Source organism: Halichoerus grypus, chromosome 4 (assembly GCF_964656455.1).
Source record: "Halichoerus grypus chromosome 4, mHalGry1.hap1.1, whole genome shotgun sequence".
Lineage (NCBI taxonomy): Eukaryota > Metazoa > Chordata > Mammalia > Carnivora > Phocidae > Halichoerus > Halichoerus grypus.
Window position 1 is genome coordinate 73,785,682 of NC_135715.1, and position 22,204 is coordinate 73,807,885.

Consider the following 22,204-nt stretch of genomic DNA (forward strand, 5'->3'; position numbering starts at 1 on the left):
TGATGTTTTAATTACTATTGCTTTGTAATATAGTTTGAAATCAGAGGGCATGATGCCTCTGGCTTTGTTCTTTCTCAAGATTGTTTTGGCTTTCTCAGGATCTTTTGTGGTTCCATACAAATTTTAAAATTAGGTTCTATTTCTGTGAAAAATACCATTGGAATCTTGACAGGGTTTGCCCTGAATCTGTAGATTGCTTTATGTAGTATAGATATTTTAAAAATATTAATTCTTCCAACCCAATTCAAAACCAGCTCTGTCAGATACCAGAGTCTTATAACATTTCTGCAACTAAGATCCTCTATCAGCATCACCATTTGGGCTGCTAGCATCACCACTGTCTGCTAGAAGCTCTGAGTATTATTTTTAATGTTTTCAGCAGTTCGTCAAGATTATCCTCCTTTTGGAGATGAGGGAAATGAGGATCAAGGATTTAAGTGATTTTGCTCAAAAGCTTAATAAGCCTGTATGTTTTTAGCATTTGAACCCAAGATTTTCTGTTAACTACTAAACTTACGCTCCCTCTACTATACCACTACTCTGCCATACCTAGTATCTAGCATCAACTAATATGGTCAATAACATGTACAGCTAACCCTGGAACAACATGGGTTCAAACTGCACAGGTCCACTTATAAATGGATTTTTTTCAATTAATACAGTACAGTGTTGTAAATGTATTTTCTCTTCCTTATGATTTTCTTAGTAACATCTTCTTTTCTCTAACTTACTTTACTGTAAGAATACAGTATACATTACATATAATATACAAAATATGTGTTAATCGACTTTTTTTTATTATTGGTAAGGCTCTAGTCAAGGCTATCAGTAGTTAAGTTTGGGGGAGTCAAACGTTGTAAGTGGATTTGACTGCGTGGGGGTCAGAGCTCCTAACCGCTGCACTGTTTAAGGGTCAAATGCAATTAAAACAGAAATGCACACAACTATTAAACTATATATTTGTTTACATTTGTAAGCATTCCACTGAGGCTGAGAAACTATTTGACTGCAAGAGACTCAGGTATGATTCCAGTAACACCATCTGGAGAAACACTACCTTGCCATACGACTATACCAGGCAACTAGGACAAGGACTCAGGGTCTCCTCAATTCTTACCCGCCAAACATCATAAAAATGTGTGCATGGAAATTATTTAGCAGAAATCAACAGGCATAATATGCGGCTTACATTATTATACAAAACATGTCAATGTATTCTAAGATACAGACAACAAGCATATGAAATAATTTTAACTCATCCAAAGATATATGATAGTTGTAACAGATTTAACAAGTAATTTTGTATGCCCTCTTAGAATTTAAAAGGACATCTTAGCATTGTTTCAAATAGCCTTTTTCTTTAAATCAAAAAACAAGAGCTATTTAATGAAGTTTAAACCAATGCATAACTTTTAAGTACTACACAAAGCTTTCTGGTTATATTAGCAGAAAGAAGAAATGCTGACTAAGACTCTCCCAAGAGATTATGCTGACTTTTAACTTCAGAGAAAACAGTAACTGAAACCCACAAGTCATATACATGTGGCCTTGCTCTTATGATTTTCAGATCATAACCACAGAAACCCAAATGTAGTAGATAGTGTCTACAGGCATTCAACATTTATTCCGACCTCCACTGTCTCCTTCCCTATATCACAGAGACTAGAAGGCTAAAAAGCTCATTTCTCAGGTCCCTTGCCATGGGACTTTAATTTTTCTTCCTTCTGTATCTATATGCCTTGTATTTCCTTTTTTGCTTTACTGCACTGACTAGGACAATTCTGAGTAAGAACGGTGAGTGACCATCCTTCCTTATTCCCAATGTTAGGCAAAAACATTTAACTCTTCCACCAATAATTACAATTACTAGCTGTAGGTCTTTCATAGATACCTCTTATCAAGTTGAGAAAACTCCTACTTTTCTGAGTTTTTATCGTGAATAAATGATGAATATTGTTAAATGCTCTTTCTAATAAGCCTATTGAGATGATCATACAGGTTTGAAGAATTCTGTGTAGTTTGTTCATATTGTGAATTATACGACTGATCTTCAAATGAAGAAACAATCCTGCATTTCTGGAATAAATGGCACTTTAATATGATGTATTATACTTTTTATATAAACTTTATTCAAGTTGCTAGTATTTTGTTGAGAAATACCTTTGTTTTTTTTATATCAGAGTAATAATGGCCTCCTAAAATAAATTAGCGTTCTCTTCCTTCTATTTTCTGAAGATTTTGTATATAATTGGTTTTCTTTCTTTCTTAGTAAGTTGGTAGAATTCACCAGTGAGTCCATTTGGGCTTAGAGGTTTTTGGGGGGAGAGGGTGTTTAACTACAAATTGAGTTTCTTGAATAAAGAGCTATGCATGTTATCCACTCCTTCTAAAAGGATTTTTAGAATGTGATGTTTAATTTCAAAATATTTGGAGATTTCACATATAATCTGATACTGATTTCTAGCTTAGTTTCATTATAGTCAGAAAACAGACATATTCCTGAAAAAATACCTGTAAAGTGAAAGCATGGAAATCCAATTAAATACCTTGTGACTTTGATGAAATCTGTCCACTTATCTAAGTTATTGTAATATTCCCTTTAATTTCCTTTTGTAGAATCTATACTGATGGTGTCTCTTTTCTGATACTAAAAATTTTTGCCTTCTCCTTTCTTTCCTGATTAGTGCAAATACAGGTTGATCAATTTTATTGATCTCATTAAAGAAACTCAGCTAACCAATCACTGATTTTTTTTCCTACAGTTTTTCTGTTTTCTATTTCAATGATTTCTGCTCATATCTTTGGTAACTCCTTCTCTGCTTGTTCTGGGTTTAATTTGCTCTTTGCCCTCTAATTTCTTAAGGTGAAGGTTTAGATTATTGTTTCAAAACTTCTATTTCCTATTATAATCATTTAACATTATAAATCTCCCCCGGAAGTACTGCTTTAGGTGCATCCCTTAAATTTGGATATGTCGTATTTTCATTTTCATTCAATTCAAAATATTTTCTAATTTCCCTTGTGACTTCTTCTTTGACCCTGGGACTTTTAGAATGTGGTATTTAATTTCAAAATATTTGGAGATTTCACAGATAATCTGATAATGATTTCTAGCTTAGTTTCATTATAGTCAAAAAATACAGACATATTCCTGAAAAATTACCTGTAAAGTGAAAGTATGAAAATCAAATTCAATTTCCTGATAGTAAATTAATGAAATGATTTGCCCACAGCCAAGGTGAGACAGAACTAAAGATCAAGTTATCTAGCATCCTTTCCTCTAAAGGATATTAAGAGCATTATGTTCTCTCTAAAGCCCACCTTAAAATCAAGAGACTTGTCATTTCCCCTTCTACCCTTCCAAAAAAATAAATAAAAGGAAGAGAAAGACAATTTCAGATAGATCATCTCATTTGATTTTTACAACTCTATAAAACAAATGATAGACATTTTGTACAAGGAAAATGAAGCTCAAAGGAGTAACTCGCCTTGCTGGTTTGGCCATGTCTCATTACTCTTGAATTATTCCTTGAAGATAAAGCAATATACATAATTTAAATCTCTAAATAATTCAAAACCTCATTTCAGCCACTGTTGGAATCAACACCACCTCAGTTCAGAGTAAGTTGTAGTAAAATCCACCTGGGCTTAAGTTTTATCATCTTGACTGCTCATATCCATTCATTATTAACAAAAATCAGCTAATAAAGAACCAGTTAAACCCCAAGAAATAAAAAGTAAATGGGCAAAATATGTAGGAAGGAAAAATTAGACCCCAGTTTAATAAGACATAAACTATATAGCCATATTTGTTTTTCACACAAAAATTAATATGAAATTAATATATCAAGTTATATTTTTTCTCTTTCAAATTCTTGAACTGTTGATTAGGATCTAAAGCTCTAAAATATTATCTGCTGTTAATATTTACATATTAAAATATATTAATATGTAATATTTTGAAATATTAGAATATTTTATAATATTCTATTTCAAATTGGAATTCTGAACTATAATGTTACAGAAATTAAATGGCTTTAAAGGTAAGAGGCACACATTCTTACCGTATAACTGTTGACTTACGGGTTGCAGAAATTCCCCTCAGGTAGCATCACCACTTTGGCTCAGATATCAATAGTACAGCAGTCAAAATTAAAACTGAAAAAAAAAAAATTTAAATAACAGTAAGTAAAATGCATTCAAGTCTTCAAGAAAGTCCTAAATTCAAATTTCACATTTCAACAATTTCATCAAGGGAGTTCCAGTCCCAGAACTAGTTTTTTAAATTAGTTTAAGCAAGGAGCTAATAAGGTATGTGAATTCCTGTATAATTCCAACTCCCTATCCTGGAATAAGCCCTGAAATTAACATCAAGAAGTCACAGTAAATAGCTAAGGGGCAGAAAAACAAAAAGCCAAGTATATTACAGGTATATTCAACTGAACTGCTCAGTTCATAGATTCAACACACATACATTTAAGGTTTTATTACTGCCCACAATGAACTGAACATTGATGATTCACACAAGAACTCTATCAGACAAGAGCTTCTGTATCAATTTTTCACTCAAAAATATTAAATTCAGCGGCACCTGAATTTAAATACAGGTGGTGCAGTCGGTTGAGCGTGGACTCTTGGTTTCAGCTCAGGTCATGATCTTAGGGTCTTGAGATCGAGCCCCGTATGAGGCTCTGAGCTCCACTCAGAGTCTGCTTAAGACTCTCTTTCCCTCTCCCCCTATCCTCCGCCCACCCCAACAAACAAATAAATCTTTTTAAAAATCTATTTAAATTCAATAAAAATCTTGGTGATCCCTTTATAAATACTTTGATAGAACATATGTGGATAAAACAGTAACAAAGATTTAATACTTGCTGAATCTACCCTAGAAAGTGTTTCCAGAATAACTGATATTCATAACAGCAAGACTGTAGAGCAATCTGATATTGTTTATCAATGCTCTGGAGCTAAGCAGTACCAGAAAGTATGACAGAATTTCCTACCCAAACAGAGTTATGGTTTATTTAGGAAGAATATGCAGAAGAAAAATTTGGTGAATATCATTCATTAATTCAGCAAAAGTTTACCAAGCATCTTGTATGAATAAGTACCCCCACTGTAAGGCAACAATGTAGACACAAAAATGAGTAAGAAAATGCCTGCTCATCAGGGAACTCACAGTCCTGTGATGGTGACCAATGCCTGTCAATAATTACAATACAATAAGGTAGCTGTATGAGAGCAAGAGCGAGGTGGTGGAATGGGATATATCAAACAGTCTCAGAGGACAAGGAGTGGGGAGGAGTGAGGCCAGGCAAAGGCCATGCAGGCACGGGAAAGGAGGAGTGTGCAATTTCCGAATGGGAAAGCAACTTTGAGTCTACTGAAGAGGATTCTCTGCATATGCATGAATTATATGTAGGCTGGTGGATGAGAACCTACAGTTAAGACTGTCACTACCATTTGGAAAGTAGGGAAAAAAACAGATCATTCAATGATCCTCTAATTTATACACATCCCACTAGTTTGCTTATTTAAAATTAAAAGCAGCACATAATTTTCTTCCCCTTCCTTAGGAGCAGCTGTACAGCAAGCTCTTGATTATGCAGAGTAAAAGAAAAGTGAGTTTTCCTAAGTAATTTGCATTAGTGATCACCTTATTTCCAAACACAGAGAATTAGCCCTAGGTTTTTGATTATCCAGGTCAAATTTTACCTCTGTCAGATCACCTTATTTGCATGAAGTACCTAGCACTCTACATTTCACGTTAGAGATGGTTCTGTCTAGCTAACTGTGAAGGAAAGGGTCTGACGTGTGTGTTTTCTGGATGACCCTTTGTGTTTAGCAATCATGTGTTAATTCTTCCTTTGGGAAATACACTATGAGTTTTCCCATTTGCCCGAAATGCTACATACTGTTAATCTGTTAATAGCTATCACTTGGTGAATGCTTTACTCAGGATTAAGCACAGTGCTCACATGTCACATACATTTTAACTTAATCCGCACAACGCAGGTAATATCTGTCTACATCAAAAAATGAGGAAACTGAGGCCCAGACGGTGACACCGCCAGGATGACACAGCTTGGAAGAAGCAGGGTCAGGACCGGTGGGTCTGGCTGCAGTCACTCTTCTGAATGGCAGTATTAGACAGCCTCCTTCTGGACATGTACACACGCATTTTTCTTTCCTGCTCTGCCGCTACCATGTCTTACTTAAGTCGGGAACCATCAAAGTCTCGAAGAATCAACTAGACTTTGTGAGTGTGTTGCTTAATTTTACAGGGTAGAACATATCTTTAACTCCTTGGAAGCTACAGTTTAAGGTTATTAAGTGTGAAACCCAGCACTTCTACTTAGAGGTGTCAGGGAAACACATTTAAATGCAACACCAGAACTGAAATTCTATTTATGTCCCATGGTTAAGCTCTGGGTGGTGCTGAAAATGCTTCTCCATGGCCGTGGTCTAAGAGCACAATTGCCCTGTCATTTCCTACCACGGGCCTGCATCCGTGATGCTCCCCCAGCATGAACGCCTTCTTCTCGCTTCCATGCATCCCAACTGTGCCTAGCCTTCAGAATGCAACCTAGTACGGGCTCCTCCCCCCATCCATTCAGCTCTCTAGCTGCTCAACAAACACTTATTTATTGTAGTAATGTGTCAGGCACTGTGTGTGTCCTCACCCTGGAAGATCAAGGCCCAGTCCTTCAACCCCAACAACCTCTTGGTCCACCAGAAGAAAACTGTACAAACAAGGAATTAGTATTCAGTGTGATAAAGGTGTATACATGGTATTAAGAGTGCACAAGGGAGGGAGTGGAGCCACCGAGGGGAGGGGGTGGCAGGAAAGACATCACAGCCCTGGTAACAACATATATTTGTATATATTACAAATATATTACAGATGATGATGACCTAAAATAAGACGGAAGAATTTTTTAAAGGGAACAAACCTGACAGACATAAGTGTTGGGTGATGAAGTGGATGGGATGCTAGGATGTCTCTCGGAAGACAGAGCCAGAACCACTAAGGCAGCTCTGTCCAGCAATGATGGATGTGTTTTGTGGATGAACACCATCCAAAATGGCAGCCTCCAGCCGCAGCGAGCACTTGACTGAGCACTAGAAATGTGGCTAGTGTGGCTGAGGAACTGAATTTTTAATTTTATTTCATTTTAATGAATGTTAATTTAAATAGCAACACAGGGCCAGCAGCTACTGTACTGAACAGTGCAGCTCTTAACAGTTCAGGTTTGAGATACTAAATTGAGGGGTTATTACCAGTAGGGGAAAGGAATACCAAGAGAAAGGTATATGAACACTCAAATATTTGTTGAATAGATGAATGAACAAGCCAATGAACAGAGGAACAAACTGGATGATCTTTAAGGACTCCTCCCTTTAAAATTTCATTCAGGGGATGCCTGAGTGGCTCAGTCAGTTAAGCATGTGCTCTTGGCTCAGGTCATGATCCAGGGTCCTGGGATTGAGCCCAGCACTGGGCTCCCTGCTCGGTGGGGAGTCTGCTTCTCCCTCCCCCTCCGCCCTGCTCATGCTCTCGCTCTCTCTCTCTCTCTCAAATAAATAAAATCTTAAAAAAATAAAATAAAATAAAATAAAATAAAATTCTATTCAAAGAGGTACTTAACCCTGCTCCTTCAGGCTTTGAATACTGTTTTCAATATGATGGCATCAGACCTCAGTCTAATTCTTAAAATACTGCTAAATTAAAATTCCTTATGCTATTCAGTGTAAAAAACAAGAAAGAAAAGAAAAAAATGGAATTTTTGCAAGGAATGATCACAGACCAAGGATAATCAAGCCAGGGTAAGTAACTACCTAGTAAAATGTGTCCAAACAATTTATGGATGAGGACGAAACAGCTTTATGATGAGCTCTGGTCATTACAAATATATTACAGACCATTCACCTCCTAAGCAGTTCAGGTGATGTTCAATTTACATTCCTCTATACTGTGCTGAGAGAAATGACTGAATTTAATCTCACGAAACACCTAATTTTGTTCTACAGAGCATTTTAAAAGGTCAATGATAATAAAGTTGTCCCCAGTAATATGCCCTTCTATCTTAGTTATCCACAACTATCCAAGTCAATAGGAGATAAATAAAACTCTGCGACACGAAAACGTTTAACCTGAGAACAGGTTGTGTCCAAATGACTCACTGTTAATCTGCCAATGTTATCCTAATCTGATTGTACTAGGCTTTACTATTTTGGTCCTTGCCATCCCCCTACAGCTTCCGAATTCTAGTTTTCCAGAAAGGAGAAGCTGTTCCAGAGAGCTGTTGCCCTGCTGCGCTTTCCAGGGCTACCCTGTTAACCAGACTCAAATTCTAAATTCCTCCCTCCCCAGGAGATCATGTCATCAGTAAGAGTTCTTAACTATTCACATATAAAGTTCTATTTACAAGATTGTTAGGCATTTTAGAAGCTGTAGCCGCCATTAGCTTCAGAGAAACAGATCTCATCAGAATGTCTAATATGAATGTTTTTAGCTAGAATCGTCTGACAACATGGTAGAACAGCAGTCTTGTGTTTCCCCTCCTTGGCCTCTCAGGTTGGATACCTGTGCTCCAATTCCCAATGCTGGAACAGTCCTACGTCTTTGAAATCAGAGCCGGTAGGGACACACTTAGCTGGCCCCACAATTCAATTCAATGTATGAGTGAGTTCTTTTGTAGAAGGTAAAACAAAAACACTAAGTAATAAGACAAGGTCTTGGCCTCCAGAAAGCTTTATCTGGTGGGAAAGAGTAAATAAATACAAAAAATATGAAACAAGTCTCAGAAGGGATATTGCTATGAATAAAACAGAAATAATTGCAGCTAACTGACATTCACTGGTCACCTAGGTGTATCACAGTCTCAGCCAGGTTCACTTTCATGTATTTAATAATTAATAAAACCACATTAATTATGAGTGCAAATGAAAAATTCTCCCCATTTTGAGTAATCTGTTCATTAAAAAGTACTTATCCCAGACCTTAATACAAGGGTCATAAAACAGTATTTTCTTCCCCTTAACTTAACGAACAGTGTAACTACCTAGTAAAATACAAGGAATGAACGATCAATTCCTGATACGACTTTTGCAGGGATCCACAGCTGGTCCACACCTCTGGGCTAATAATGGTCAAAGACTCGAACAGCCCAGATAAAGATCTGGGTCCTGTCAACCACTCATCGATCCATTCAAACACTTACTATCCCACTACGCATAAGAAATACAACCATGAGTCAGACAAAGGTAAGCCTATATATGGAAAGACACCTCACCGCAAGTTCAAAAGTGCTAAAGTGGCCAGAGATACAGGCAACATGCAGTGAGAGAAAAGGTTAGTAGCACCTGCAATAAACAGGAAAAGACTTCAAATCTGCATGGGGCTCAAAGTGACACCAAGAGACTGATTTCTATCTTCTGAGATGCACAGAGTATACAAAGTTAATATAAAGATAAATGCTGTATCATCACTTAAATATTAGGACATCATGGGGAAGTCAGATCAGGAGCAGCAGATCCAGAGCTTGCTCATTAAATGAAAAGCGTGTATCTGCCTGCCTGTCTCCAGGGAAGCTACGAGAAACTCATGGGCAAGCGTTAGAAAGGGTCGAGATCCACCGCCCCCAGGCAGCACAGAGCTCTCCTCCACCCTCCCTCTCCCTGTACCCACCTGCCTGAACACTGTTCAGGGAGAGGGAAGCCGTGAGTTTGGAACTCCACTCATTAAGAAACAGTATTTGAAATATGGCTTTCTTTATATTCAGTTAAAGCCTACATCTTTTTTTTTTTTTTTTTTTTTTACGGATTTTTTTATTTATTTATTTGACAGAGAGAGACACAGCGAGAGAGGGATCACAAGCAGGGGGAGTGGGAGAGGGAGAAGCAGGCTTCCCGCTGAGCAGGGAGCCCAATGCGGGATGCGGGGCTCGATCCCCGCACTGGGATCATGACCCGAGCCGAAGGCAGACACTTAACGACCGAGCCACCCAGGCGCCCCTAAAGCCTACATCTTTATAACTGCAAACCAACGCTCTGTTCTGCCCACTGAAACCAAGCAGAATCTACCACACCCTCAGCTCTGCAAACATCCAAGTATCTGAAGGCAGAGTTCAATGTTCCTGTCCCTCCAGCCTTTCCCAGGTGCTCTCTGGCCTGTCCTTCAGGAGGTGCAGTGCTCAGAACGACACATACCAGATGTGGCCTGAGGGAAGCAGCACGCCCTGCCCATCGACGCCACCAGCCTGCCAGTTTGTTCTACTGGTTCTCTCTTCTGGACGCTGCCGCCACGCTGGGCACACTCCTCCTTAGGAAAACTCCTCTCTGCCCCGCCACTCTGGAATAGGATCCCCAGGCTGCCCTTCTGCAGGGCGGCCTCCACCGTTTCTCCCAAGCTGCAATCATGCCCTGAGCCCTCCACTCCTGAGTTTCTCTGCACCTGCCACTCCCTGCTCACTGGCCCTCCCAGTGAGCGGACTTGGGTCACTTCCACTACAAAGCATTGTTCAGCTTCCCCGTAGCATCCATTTTCCCCTTCTCTGTGCCCACCAACCAAAGGGGCAGTACTGAATGCCACAGCGCGGTAGGCTCTCAAGCCCAAATTGAGCTCCCACCGACATCCCCCCACTTACTTAGACACTCCAACATTCCAGGCAGGTTATTTAAGCCTACATTTCCTAAACTACAAAAAATGAGACTGTGGGAGTTACGTGAGCTAATCTGCGGGACACTCCAGGCCTTGCACGTGATAAGCAACAAACAGCACCAATCACTGCTGTTACTACTTACTACTTCTCCACCACCACCATTAATTACAACCTGTTCCCCTCCACATGGTCACATCCACCAGGACTGGGAGGGTCACCTGCATCTTTATACCCCCAGGGCTTCGCAGAGAATCAGGTTCACAACATCCTCTTGAGCAATGTTTGGTCCAGAAGAAAACAAATAGTGAACGGATACATGAGCACACAAGAACCTAAAACCAAGATGATCGAAGACGTTCAGATTTAGTTCTATTCTTAAATTTGCCTAGTTATTCATTATCACAAGAATGCACTGAGCTGCTAAGAGATCAAAGAATTTAGAGGTTGAGATGTTCAGAAATTCACATTAAACGGAATCCGTTTTCAGAGGAAAAATGGATTACCTAGTTGTATGGTGCTTTTGCCTACTGCAAATGTTGAGGTTTTTGGTTTGTTTGTTTGATGTTGTTAATGTTCATGGCAGAGGTCTGGCCCTGGGCAGCCAGCCACCTGTGAGCCCTAACACTTTTGACCCCTACCTCCACTCTTCACTATGAAAATTTTTTTCATTTTCATTTTTAAATTCCTAGTACCCAGCTCAGTGCTTGGCACACAGTCCACGCTCAAAAAACATCTGCCAAATAAGTGAATTTTCTTGAATGCTTAGGTTAAAAAAAAAAAATCACAATGCCTCTTCCTGACCTACTTCGACCCAGAAAGTTGGACTTGCCTTGTGTCCAGTGACCTTGTATTGGCCCCATGGGCACCACTTTATGTGCTGTGCTTCACCCAAGCAAAGAGCAGGAGAATTTGGGTCAACAGAGCACTCGTTTCAATTCAGCCAAATGGTTAATGAGCTTTTGTGCAAGGGGCATAAAGAGATAAATAACTTGCTCAAGATAAAATAAGGCTTCCAGCTTGAGGAAAGACTGCTGACTACGACAAAGTGTTTTAAACGCTGTTTAGCAACATTATGGAACAATCTACAACCATTAAATACAAATGTGGAGCGGTACCAATTGGCACCATCAGGCAGTTTCTTTCACGGCACTCAGAGACAGCCTGAGAGCGCAGGAAAGAAAGGAGAAGGCAGGACAGATGCAGGAGACAGAGGGACAGGGGTCTCAGTGGGGGAGTGAGCTGACCAACAGGAAAGGTGGGAAAACAGGGCGAGGCCAAGGGGTCCCTGAAGATCTGCTCCAGAATTTTGCAGACAACAAGAGATGCAACACACTCGCCCATTAAGACATCCCAGAATCCCAGAATTTTTTAAACTTCCTTTCTTAAAAGTGGGACACTGTGTCCTTGGCTGATGTTCTGGCACTTTTCCTGTTGCTTGTGACCCCACAAAGATGACAACCCAATGACTGTGGGGAGGCCCCTGAACATAATAGCTTAAAAGTTGAAAGAGATCCAATTCAAGTGAAAGATTTTCTTGCCTAAACGACGTTATATTTTTCTCTGCTTTAATTACTGAATCCTGTAATTGGAATTCATCACTGATTCAAAGAGATGCTAAAAATAGTCTGTTTCAGAATGTAGAATGAGAAGCATCATGTAATTTTGCTACTAAATGGACTTTTATTTTTTTCATAGCTCAGTAACTTACTCTTGAAATAGATTTCCTCTTTTTATTAACCAAAAATGTAAAACACTTCAGATACACATTAAACATTAATTTTCAATACTAATTACGCTTTGTAAGTTTATAAGTGAAATCTCAAGACATATACTAACCTTGCTTAAAAACAGTTCCTTGACCCTTTCCCTATAATCATGACCTTCATGAAACACCTCTGACTGAAGAGTGCAATCTCATTTACATGTGAGAAATGAATTAAAACAAAGCCTGTTATCCCACAGGTTCTCCACTGCACATGGCAATTTGAACCCACTGCGCCATTTACAAAGGGCTTTCTCACATGAATCATCTCATTTAATCTCCACAACCATCCTGATACAAACAGGAAAGGCAGGAATGTTTTGTTTTTTTTTTTTTTTAAAGATTTTATTTATTTATTCATTAGAGACAGAGAGAGAGAAGCAGAGGGAGAAGCAGGCTCCCAAGGAGCAGGGAGCCCGATGCGGGACTCGATCCCAGGACCCTGAGATCATGACCTGAGCCGAAGGCAGACGCTTAACCATCTGAGCCACCCAGGCGCCCAAGGCAGGAATGTTTTAATTATCTTACAAATTAGGAAGCTAGCTCAAAGACTGAACCGGCCCATGAAGGTGGGGAAGACACTCACCTCCATCCTCCTCACCTTCAGTCCCACCTTGTATTCCAAACTCAGCTCCTTCAAGGACATGCTCTGTGGCCTCAACCTGGTTTCCTGGACCGTCCCCCCCAAGTCCAGCAGATTCACCCCTTCCCCCCAACTCCAACAGAGCTCACATCTGCTTCCCATTGTGGTTTGCCCTGGGATGCCCATGCTCTGTCTTCTCAACTCAATTAGAAGCCCTGTGAGGGTAAAAACTGAATCTCCTATTTTTTTTTTTTTTTAAGATTTTATTTGACAGAGAGAGACACAGTGAGAGAGGGAACATAAGTAGGGGGAGTGGGAGAGGGAGAAGCAGGCTTCCCGCCGAGCAGGGAGCCCGATGTGGGGCTCGATCCCAGGACCCTGGGATCATGACCTGAGCCGAAGGCAGACACTTAAGGATTGAGCCACCCAGGCGCCCCTGAATCTCCTATTTCTTAATGTCTAGAATCATGTACATAACAGGGAGACACTGAATTCTTTTTTATGATGCCACCTATCAAGGAACCGTGGAGTAGACAAATGTCTCTCTTTTCCTAACTTTTCAACGATGGCCTTGCTCTTCCCTTTGGCTCCACCTTCCCAGCTGCAACTCAGTAAGAAATTCCTGGAAGCCATTCCTGGGCCATCATAAATAAATAAAAAAATAAAAAGAGGTTTTCTTAACAATGATTAAAGTTGCTTTACTCTTTAACTGGTCTGAGTCTCTCCTGTTCTCCTGTATCTATAAACTGTCCCTGGTTTCTGACTGCATGTTGGCTGGTGAGCACCTGTGAACCTGACTCACTTGTCACCTGTGTTTTTATTTCCTTGATTCCGATATTCACCTGCTTTCTGTTGGTGCCAGGCCTCTAACTTCCAGCCCCACCTCAGCTCTGCTGACCCTGCAAACCCATCCTCACATCAACCACAGTCCAATGCTACCAAGGACCCCACCCAGGCCCCTACCCAGGGACCTGCTGGCCTGCCGTGAGTGGTCAAGAGAGGGATGGTGCCTTATTTTTAATCTTTAGCTTCTCCCTGGAGTTCTGCATTTCCGTAGCGATTTCAAGAGGAAGACAAATGTACCGCAAGTACCAGTGTCAGCTGCTCTCGGCGCCCCATGACTCTGTATCCTTCCGCTTCAAACGCACACGAAACATTAGGACAACTTAGTACCTTACAGTCAGCAATCAACATCCTGTTGGAAACCAAACACATCAAAACCAAATCAGGGTTACCATTCGGTTTCATGAAATATGCTGAACCTTAAATCTGGACAAAGAGAATTGTTACAAAAACGCACAGAAGTACTTAGGAAATCTGTGCGTTATCAGATGGAAACAGCAGATGTAAGCGCTGCATTGCAGAGGCCTCTTTTTTTTTCATTACCATGACGATTTTTACATATTCCAAAATCAAAATCTATTTCAAAGCTAGCTATGTAATACTAAACCTGACATAAAGATTTCATGTGCCATTCAACAAGTACCTTCAGTTACTTGTTTTCCCCCTTGAGGATAAATTATACTACCAGCCAGTATAACAAATGGGTCCATAAACTTCCACCCCCAGGGGATCCTGTGTGTTCAAAGAAGACTGACTAACACAGCAGTAACATTTTATGGCACATCTACACTCAATCCCCTTGAGCCTCTACTCAAACCCTAATGTTCACTATATCTAAATCACGGAGCTGAATGGCTCACTACCAGACTACAAGAATACCACAGTTTGTGACAGAAGACAAACACAAGGGAAAAAAACCATCACCACCCAGAAATGAATATAAAACTTCAGTCACTTAGAAAGTAACTTACTGCCACTGAAAATATTTCTAGCATTAAGTTCTGTCTGCTCTTAATTAAAGTAGTAATCATTTAATTAGTGGCATCCAATATGATCTTGGAGAAAATGTTTTCTGAGGACCAATGGCTGCATGATAAAGGGGAGAGACCAGAGATGTGAGCATCGGAGACTGGGACTCCATGCCTGGATCTACCACCAGAAGCTGTGGACTCTGGGGAAGTTATTACTGTCTGGGCCTCAGTTTCCCCATCTGAAAATAAGGCCAACAGAAACGCCCCCCCTTTAGAGTGTAAACATGAGGGAAGGATGAGCCATGTTGTCAAAGAACACAGCAAGGAGGCAGAGATGTTTAATTAACGGCAGCTACTACAGAAAGCTAAACTCACACTTGTTGGGCACCTGTCACGCACCTGTCATCAAACAAGGAGGCGGAAGCACCCCTGTCACAACTGGGCAGTGTCACTTAGGCCGCTATGGCAAAGGGGAAATGGAAACACCACGGCATTTGTGAATGCGGAGGACATGCCGCTTTCTCATTCTCCTCACGTGACTGTAGTTAACACCCACCTGTCTGCAAAGGACAAAGCGGATGCTTGTGGCAAGTGGCCAACCTACAGAATGTGCCCCACCCAGCTCATTTGATTTCTCCAAGTAGAGACGATGGCCAATTTACCCACTGAAAGAAAGGGCATGGAAATGTGGATATTCCAAACAGGAGGTATTTTGATACTTGAAATCCCGATGTTTATTTCACTTAACAAAAGCTCCTTTACTTTTGTAGTTTGGGGTTAAGTTTGAATTCTGCCTGAAATGCTCGCTGAATCTGTCAACCCTGAAGTCATGAAGATGCCAAGATCCAGATTCTGTTCTGTTCTCTCCACCACCCACCATAATCCCGAATAGTTGACATCACCCTTCTCTCCAAATCGAGAAAAGCCCACTCTCCCAAAGACAGACCTCAAGTCTAAAGAGCCTTTCAGCACACGGGTCCTGATAAGTGACTGACTCCACATATACAGTAAACTGAGAGAATTCAAGTGGCCACAACCTATTCAGGGATTGTCAGCTGACTTGAAATCAAAATGCACTCCAGCAAGTTTCATATCCAATTTTATCTTCTCCCTTCACAACCACAGAGATAAATGAAATTCCATGGAAATTTACTAAAATAAATACTACATAATCCAGATACCAAAGATGTATAATGGATCAATTTTCCTGTGTTACAAATACAATGAGATTAAATACTATTTTTTATCAATCTCAATGCTTAAAATAAATGGCCCCTAAATCTTCCTTACGAAGTGGCCAAAATCCACTGAAGGCAAGGTAATGAGTTACCGAACCTAAAAATACGGAACCTAAAAACCTAAACTAACAAAATCATGCCATTTCAATATATTATGGCCCTCCCTTACTACATAACACACAACCTCAAGAATTTTCAACCTAAAAGACCTGCATATTGTCTCTACCCTGCCACCAAAAAAGCCATTACCACCACTACACAGCACCTTCCTGCAACGATTAAGGAAAGGAAGGAAGACAGAAGTGGGGAGGTGGGAAGAGATTTGCAGAGGAGAAACTGACAAGATTCGCTGGGTGGCCCCGCTTCTTCGCGGACGTCGGAAGTAATGCAGAGCGTATGCTCTGCTCCTTTTCCGCTGATGACTTGAACACAAGGAGATTAAATTCATGCAAAAAAGCACTGAAAACATCTGGCCTCCAATACTAACCACCCAACAAAACAAAAAATATCCCAGCTCCAGTAAACACTGTGCGATTTCTTATTTAAAACACCTTTTTTGGTCAGGATTTGTATTATGAATTCTCTGCTGGGCTGAAATGTTAACCAGGACTGTACCACACAAGGGCATTTAGAAAGGAAAAGATGAGAAGCATGCTAGCTGACATTTACTGAGCCTGCAAGACCAAGCCAGGCACGTTGCTCAAGTGCTCTACGTGCTTATGTCTTTCACTTGATCCTCATTAACAACCCTCTGAGGAAGGTGCTAGCATGATCCCCATTTTACAGATGAGGAAACTAGGCAACAGAGAGATTGGCCCACGGTCACACAATACATAATGCGGTTGAGATTCCAACTTAAAAAGTCTCTGCTTCCAGAGATGATGCTTTTTAACCACTGTCCACCTCCTTTCATTTGAAATTAAGAATGTCACTGTAAAGAAAACTCAGGAAATAGAAAGCTATCAAATTTCCATCCCACTCACCTTACTGTGCATTCCACTATTAAAGGTAAATTTCAAAATCTCTCTTTCCAGCAATCCTATGTAAGCCATTCAAGCTCTGGGAAGTCTACTATGGACTTCTACATTCAGTACATCACTTAATCCTTAAAGCCTGAAGAGGAGGGCAGAGATAGGTATTATAAACCCCACTTAACAAATGAGTACCTTTCAGAGAGTAGGTAAAACTGAACATTACCACAAGCTTCTAAGTGGCAAAGGTAAGGTTGAACTCCCAGGCCATTTATAGTAGACGATGCCTTCTTTGGTCTAAATGAATTGAATCCCGTGGGATAACTGTAACTTCCATTCTATAACATTACAGAGATGGCTCGCCCCAGGACTTACGAAGGAAGCATCCTTCCTGAAGGATCCTGCTGGGCTCTAGATGGTGCCTGCCAGGGGCCCAGGGGGTTAACAGCTACTCTAACAGGAGCAACAGGAGAGTTGTCTGAACAAAGGCAATGCTCCCATTGAGAGAGGATGTGGAAGAAGGAGCTGCCCCCCAAATACATAACTGGCTCTAATTCTCTAGGGCAATGATCCACAAAGTGCAGGGCACCAATGGACAGGGGGGAATGGAAACACAAAATGACTGAATAGGGAGAGAGAAAGGAAATGAAGCTTTACTCATAGTTAACATATGTAAGACATCAGGTCTTCCTGTGGACAACAGGTCACCAGTCAGGTGTCATACCAGGTATTACAGGGGCCAAGGGCAGGCTGCCCCAGGATGGGCCACTTTGGCATCAACATTATTTTGACTTAAAAGTAACCAAAACCTAGCAGATGGGGGGAAAGCTCTCTGCCTCCCCCTCAACTGCCTAAATTTACTTTGGAAAGGAGAGCCTGTACCAGGAAGAGAGCTACTAACAGAGACTCCCCTTTACCTAAGAAACTGAGCTGCATAATAGGGAAACCTTTGTTTTTCCAAACAGCTCCTCTCACCTTCCTGCTAATGGCCTTCCTCCCCTTTGTATCCTCAGGTGCTACCCCTCTCCTTAGCTCATGTAAGCTTCACATTCCCTCACTGTCTTTGCAATTTTATGTTTGTGTGGATTCCCCTTCTGTATGCTATTGGATTTTATTTTATTTTTTTTAGATTTTATTTATTTATTCATGAGAGACAGAGACAGAGAGAGAGAGAGAGAGAGGCAGAGGGAGAAGCAGGCTCCCGGAGGAACAGGGAGCCCAATGCAGGTCTGGATCCCAGGACCCTGGGATCACGACCCGAGCAGAAGGCAGACGCTTAACCATCTGAGCCACCCAGGCGCCCCAGGCTTGATGTTCTGCAGGGTGTCAGTCTACAGGGGTCTGGGCAAGTGGAATTACAAACCATTTTAACCAGTTTCAATGAAACTAATTCTCACAAAATGGAAGAGGAGTGTTAAAAAAAGAGATTCCTGGAACAACAAAAGGATTAAATCTTGATAATACAAGAATAAGCTAACAAGAAAATGGCAAAGTTGATATTTGTCCTCTTGTCACTAGACGTGTTAAATACAATCATAATCGAAAGAGATCTACAAGAAATTAAATTTTTTTTCAGTCATCAAAGCAATGAACTGAAATACACGTATATCCACTATCAACAGTATCAGGTGAATACAAAATTTTAAAAATTTCAAGAATCTTATAATGTTTAATGTCTTAAAATGTGAAAAAAAGTTCAATAAAGTAGTATATATTTATAATTTGTAAGATGTACATATATTGGGCTTTTGTGCTCATTTTCTTATTATGAAATACATAATCAAAAGGTTTTTAAGACCACTGCTTAAGGAAACAAAATGCCTAAGAATCAGAAATTAATAAAGAAGCTATTGATGCTTCATTAGTAAAATGTTATACATATCTATAGCTAAGAAAAAAAATTAGTAAAACAAATTTCCATAACAATGAGTATAAGCTGAAAAAAGCTATAAAACCACAAGTTTCAAAAGAAAAGAAAAGAAAAAAAGAAACCCATTAAAAAAAAAGCTCATAACAGAAAGAAAATGAATCAAAGTAAATACCAGATATTCACAAGGCCTTCCAAAGAGACTGGTGATCCACAACTGTTTTCATCCCTAGCAGAGTTACAAGAGGAATAAATAAGGGTAAGAAAATACCAGCTGAACTGTTAACCAACTTTTTTTTTTTTTATATTTGAGAGAGAGAGAGAGAGCATGTACGCAAGCGCACGAGTGGAGGGGAGGGACAGAGGGAGAGGGAGAAGCAGATTCCCCACTGAGCAGAGAGCCCTACATAGGGCTCTATCTCAGCACCCTGGGATCATGACCGGAGCCAAAGGCAGATGCTTAACTGACTGAGCCACCCAGGTGCTGGTTAACCAACTTTTAATGTCTACATGTGAGCCAGAGTGTTGGGTTAGAATCTCAAGGAGCCCAAAACACATGGAAGTCCACACTCACCTGCCAACTCTTTCACTTGGGTCTTTACCAAATACATATAGACAGTGCACATAGAGATAGAACACAAGAGTTGAGAGACTCCCTATCACAGGCTCCTTATCTCCCTGGATGCAGAGCAGCTGGAAGAAAAGACAGCTGAGAAAGTTCCTCTAAAAAACAGTAGGGCAGGGGTGCCTGGTTGGCTCAGCTGGTTAAGTGTCTGACTCTTGGTTTCAGCTCAGGTCATGATCTCAGGGTCGTAAGATCAAACCCCATATGGGGCTCCATACTGGGCATGAAGCCTGCTTTGGATTCTCTCTCTCCCTGTCCCTCTGCTATCTCTTGCTCGCTCTCTATTAAAGAAAAAAAAAAAAAAGTTAAAAAAACAGTAGGGCAAAGAGAGATCTCCTGAGGAGAAGAAAGCCACAAGACTGGAAAGCAAAGAAAACTCATTAGTGTCCCCAAAACTAGCAGCCAAGCTATAAAACTAAGAGAGTCCCTCATTGTTCAGAAAGTTGGCAGCCTAGCTCTAAAACACAGAGATCTCCAAGGTCTTACTGGGATCATTCTGAAGCTCTGCTGAAAACAAAGTCCTGATCCCACTCTCAAAATATTTGAAGGTAATGACGAAATCAATCTAACTCTCGCTACAGCAAAGTCCAGGCCCAGCTCAATCCCCCACATTAGCAGCACAACCAAAAAAGGGACAAGCCCTTTCCTGGGGGGTAGATATTCACCAGTCTTTACCGTTTGTTACACACAATGAACAGTACACGATAAAAAAATTATGGAAGAGGAGAAGAACATGATTCATAAAAAAGAGAAAAAATAGTCATATAAGTTTATATCTCCATAAACCCATATATGACCCTGATGTTGCAATCAGCAGACATAACTATGTTAAATGTACTAAAGAATCATGTGGGAAAGATGAACAGATGAACATGAACAGGAAGGATTTCAGCAGAATAAAACAGAAACTAAACAGCTTAACAGAAAAGCTAGAAATGAAAATTACAACTTCCAAAATAACTACTACAATGAGCTTAACAGCAAACTGGAAACAGCAGAAGGTTCTGCAAATCTGAAGGGGGGGGGGGAACCAATAATTTAAAAACAAACAAACAATAAAACTTCCCAAGATCTGTGTCACAATATCAAATGGTTCAACTACAGGTGTAACTGGGAGTCCTGGAAGGTGAGGAAAGAGAGAATGGGACAAAGAAATATCTGAGGAAAAACATCTGAAGACTTTCTAGATTGTGATGAAGGAAATCAACCTACAGATCCAAGAAGCTTACTCAATTCCAAGGCGGATAAATACAAAGAAAACCACACCTAGGGACATCACAGCCAAACTGCTGAAAACCAAAGATAAAGAGAAAATATCCAAAGCCACCACAGGAAAAAAGCCATATTGAATATTGGGAACAGCAATAAGACATGTATTTTTATCAAAAATAATGAAAATCAGAATGCAATGAAGTGACATTTTTAGAATGCTGAGAAAGAGGAAAAAACAGTCACACAGAATTTTTTATCCAGAAAAAATACTTTCAAAAACAAACGTATCAAAACTTAAAACTCTTGAGCTGCAAAGACTGTTAAGAGGATGAAAACAAGCTACACACAGGAAGAAAATATTTGGAAACTGAATATGCAACAAAGGCCTCCTATCTAGAATATATAAAGAAATACGACAGCAGTTAAAAAAAAAAAAAAAGCAAACAATCCAAGTATAGAATGAGCAAAAGACATAAAGAAACATTTCATCAAAGAGGAGACACTGATGGTAATCTTTATTAATAGCCAACTTCAACAGTCAACATCATTAGCCACTAGGGAAATGCAAATTAAAACCACAATGAGATATCACTATACACATATTAGAACAGTTAAAATAAAAAAATAGTAATAATACCAAGTTCTGATGAGGATCCAGAGAAACTAGATTACTCATATACTGCTGGTGGGGATGTAAATGCGTACTACTCTGGAAAACACTTTGGCAAACTCTTACAAAACTAAACATGCACTTGCCATTGCACCTGTAATCACATTCATGGGTATTTATTCCAGAGAAATTAAAACTTAGCAGCTTTATTCATGATACAAAAATACTAGAAACAGCTCAAATGTTATTTGGGTGGATGGCTGAACAAACCTGCATCCATACGATGGTTTACTACTCAGCAATAAAAAGGAAGAACTACTGATACATACAACCATCTAAATGGGTCATAAGGGCATTTTGGACTGTTTTTATAATAAAGTGTTATTATGATGTAGGACATGAGATACACTGTATAATAAATGGCTCACAAACATGCTCCCAGAAGTACATTCTGAGTATATTTCTGGCTCATTTTTTTATTAGGTGGGCATAAGTACTATTGTGGATATTTAGGAATATAACAAATATTAACACTACTATTTTAACTTCCCCAAATATTCATGGATTGTACAGTGAATCAAGAAAAATGATGTCACTTTCAGTTGTTAGTATTTCTTGAACTGGGAATCTGTTCACTCCTGCAGTTTATTTTTAATTCACTTTTTAAAATTTTTAATTCACTTGATTTTACTCAAAATTGTTTTTGTAAATTAAAATGGAGCCCATCTTGCAAAATGATATTACTCAGACACCCTGAACATGATGATCTGCTTCACCTCTTATTCCTATCTTCGATCACAGCTGCAGAACATGATTTCCAGTGAAGACAGAATTGTTTATCAAGTCTTCTAAAGAAAA

At 39.9% G+C, this 22,204-nt stretch overlaps 1 protein-coding gene across 4 annotated transcripts in view; it reads right to left on the bottom strand.

Annotated features, from left to right (window-relative positions):
• Window positions 1-22,204, bottom strand: part of WASF3 (WASP family member 3) — a 128,912-nt gene that overhangs the window by 67,378 nt on the left and 39,330 nt on the right. For 3 of the 4 annotated variants that reach the window (XM_036116972.2, XM_036116971.2, XM_036116969.2), the window contains exon 2: window positions 4,065-4,158. The gene's annotated coding sequence lies outside the window, so the exon portion shown is untranslated. The remainder of the gene's footprint in view (window positions 1-4,064; window positions 4,159-22,204) is intronic. The other variant, XM_036116970.2, reaches the window with a different exon arrangement.